We start from the raw sequence: 3,358 nt of genomic DNA, 5'->3' as shown, positions 1-3,358 counted from the left end.
ATCGTGGGATTCTATGATAAGCTCTGGTAAGAGCGGAATTAATTCCCGCTCTAAACCAGAATATGCAACCAAAACATCAAAGCTTTAAAGAGCTTTGGCTGTGAAAGCATACACAACTTAGAATGAGTTAAGCACATTTGCCTTACTAAAAAAAAAAAAAAAAAAAAAAAAAAAAAAGACATATGTTTCAAATACTTAGGGGAAAAAAAGGAAAGTGAAAACTTTCCTTCTTGAAGGATGCGTTTGGTCAGTGATTAGCAGTCAGCCACAGAAGATTGCAGTGCATTCATGTATCCTTCCACCATTAATTTCGGAAACGCAGAACGCATGCGCATAGGAGTTGATTGAGCATGAGACTTGTTTCAATGAGTTTACGAAAAAGTACGGTATTTAAGTGTAGTGTAGTTCGCTGAAAACATTTTAGAGTAATCGAAATGTAATTGATCGTTACGTATAATTTTTTAAACGGTCTTAAGAAATAGGTGAGTGTCATTTTTAAAATTTCTTTAGTTTGGTATTTATTAAATTTTTATATAATCGGTTGCTTCTGATTACAACTTTCAGCTGTAATTCCTATGGTAAAGTATTGTGGTAGTCATCGGATCGTAGATGCTATGTGAATATATATATATATTTGTTTTTTAATGTACATATGCATAAAAAAGAGGAATTTTAATCGAAAGAATAATGCTACCTAAGCATTTGTTTATCAAAATGTATACGGAAGATATCAGTTTTTTTTAGAAAATATATCGTGCTTGTTTATTAAGAGTGCAATAATAGTTATTAAAATAATCTGTTAACCTTTTTTGATTTAACTTTTACATCAAAACTTCTGGCTAACACTTGGAATATAGTTTAAATCCTGAGTATATCCCTGTGACTTTTGTTATGTGTCATGTACACTTTGTCAATTTCCTTGTTTTTACGATTTTATACCAGAATTTATAAGATAAGTTCATTTTCTGCCGAAGTTCGGGTCATATTTGGTGTATTAATTCTTCTTCTTCTTCTTATGAAGTTATTCCATGTCTCTTAAAAAATAGATTTTGGTAATAAATGTGGTAAAATATCATCCATTAAGTTTTAAATATTTTTTTGAAAAAAAAAAAAAAACTGTGAACAATTTATTCTTGCTAAAGGTTCTGACGGAAAATTTTTTTAATATCTTGAGTTTATTTTTTTATGATTTTTAACTTATTCTGCTTGTAAGTTAAATTCATGTGTTTCTTCTCTGTCTTACTGAAATTCATCAGTAATCCTTCATGCGTTTCTTTTCTGTCTTAGTGAAATTCATGAATAATGCTTCATGTATTTCTTCCTACCATATTATCTTGTAATTGTTATTTCATGTTTGATCTGAGAATTTAATGTGCCAACTAGATCCGGTCACTTCAAGGGTTCACTGAACCTAATTCTAACCTAATACTCTTCCTCTTTATGCAAACAACATGCATGCAACACTTGATGTATATGCAGGTGACATAGCGATTGTAACTTGAATTGTATTCCTGAATTCAATTTTTCACTCCTTATAATAACATATCTGTGCACTGGAGTTCTGGCTTCAAAAAATGGAAAATTGCTATTATTTTAGATGTTTCAGAAGTATATTCTATTTGATACTACAACAGCTCCTGGGCCATCAATTCTTATTAGTTTTATGTACAAACAAAGCATATTCAGGAACATTTTATGTGGCACACACATCATTTCTCAATTATACCGCATACCATGACTGATGTATAAATTATCTCTTGAAAATTAGTATTGCACCACAGAAATAATGATCTAGTGTTAATTATGTTAGCAATTTGGCTTTTGTAATATTTCAGTTTGATTTTTATAAATACATTCTGTTGCTTTGTAATAACCATTTATTACAAATTATATCTAACTTTTCCATGTGAAATGCTTTCATTCTTAAAACATACTGTTTGAAATCAGCTGCTCAGTAGTAAAAGTGATACTGAAGCTATGAATAAAGCCTTGGTTGTAGGGAAGAGGTATTTTTCTCAGGTTAAAAAAAAAAAAAAAAAAACAAGGGGTACAATATTAAAATTTAATAAATGAAATTTTAATGGGGGAAGTGATAATACAGCTCTGAGATTTGCCTCAAATGATTTAACATATACTTGTAGTCAAGAAGTTTAACCAACGTATAGCTGTTTTTAATATTTTATCATAATTAAGGTATAAAATTCATTAAACATAGAAATCATGTCTGGAAGAAGTTTTTGTGAAAATAAAATCGACTATGGAAACATTATTTCTCTGCTTTTTAGTATACAGAATTAGTTTTAAATTAACTTCTAAAGTATGAGAAAAGAAACATTTTCAAAAGAAATGACTCTGCCTTTAAATACAGTACACTGGTTATATGTTTTAAAATCTTACTTTGTGCGTATTTCATGGATATATACTTTGGAGTATGGTTATATTATATTGCAGATTTGTTTATTTTCTCAGTATAATTGCTGTGCATATGTATATCTTAATTATGTAAAAAATTAGTTTTGATTTCACCTTCTTAGTTTTTCACTTTGATATCATATTTTCATGTTTGTGATAAGGTATTATCAGTTAAATGTATAGTAAATAATATTTTGATGTATGTAAGTATTTATAGAGAGATTTATTCTTGGTTTGTTTTGGTAGGTGATGCCTTAAGTGAGTGGATAAGATGTTATTTTATTGCTTGCTTTGAAACTGTCATTTGCATATTATTGGTATTACTATTTTTGGGGTCAGCAACCTGAAGTCATTTTATTTTCATTTGTTAAAATTTTGAGTGTAATGAGGAAAAAAAATACAGTTGACATTTTAGTGGTCAGCCTATTTATTTATTTATTTTTAATTTTTGGGACCAGAAGAGGAGCTAATATTAAGATCCAGTAGTAGCTTTTATAAGTACACCAAAACATTCTTGATTTTTAAATTAGCAGGAACAACCGTATTGAAATCAGTTTATGTATATATACAGATCTGAAAATATACATCTTTGCTTTCTGTAAAATGTAAATGAAGTGCTGCTCTAAAAAACAATTTTTTTATCAATAAAGTATGTTATATGCAGTTAAAAGTTTAAAATGTTAATTACTGCAGTATCAGAAAACATTTTGTTTAAAAAAGTATAATGATCAGTTTCTTAATCTGTTAAGTAAATGCATGGTGTTTTAATTTAGTAGCATATACAGATGATTATTTTCATAACACCGGCAAGGTCTTATTTTATTAATGTTCTAGCACCATCAAGATGTAAATTATTTAGTGTTGTGTGTTTTTGATATTTGTAAAAGTTGATTTTTTATTGCGTTCAAAGAATTCACTACAGATATTGGCTGCTCTATTTCCACAG

The 3,358-nt window shown here is 28.6% G+C and overlaps 1 protein-coding gene across 3 annotated transcripts in view; it reads left to right on the top strand.

Annotated features, from left to right (window-relative positions):
- Positions 1-324: 324 nt before the first annotated feature.
- cnc (NFE2 like bZIP transcription factor cap-n-collar) overlaps positions 325-3,358 on the top strand; it is a 197,740-nt gene continuing 194,706 nt past the window's right edge. For 2 of the 3 annotated variants that reach the window (XM_035361787.2, XM_035361783.2), the window contains exon 1: positions 325-482. The gene's annotated coding sequence lies outside the window, so the exon portion shown is untranslated. The remainder of the gene's footprint in view (positions 483-3,358) is intronic. The other variant, XM_085807201.1, reaches the window with a different exon arrangement.

The sequence above is a fragment of the Stegodyphus dumicola genome, chromosome X1, assembly GCF_044657685.1.
Source record: "Stegodyphus dumicola isolate Sdum_Otavi_A_Nest chromosome X1, ASM4465768v1".
NCBI classification, from domain to species: Eukaryota; Metazoa; Arthropoda; class Arachnida; order Araneae; family Eresidae; genus Stegodyphus; species Stegodyphus dumicola.
This window is presented reverse-complemented; position numbering and strand designations above follow the sequence as displayed.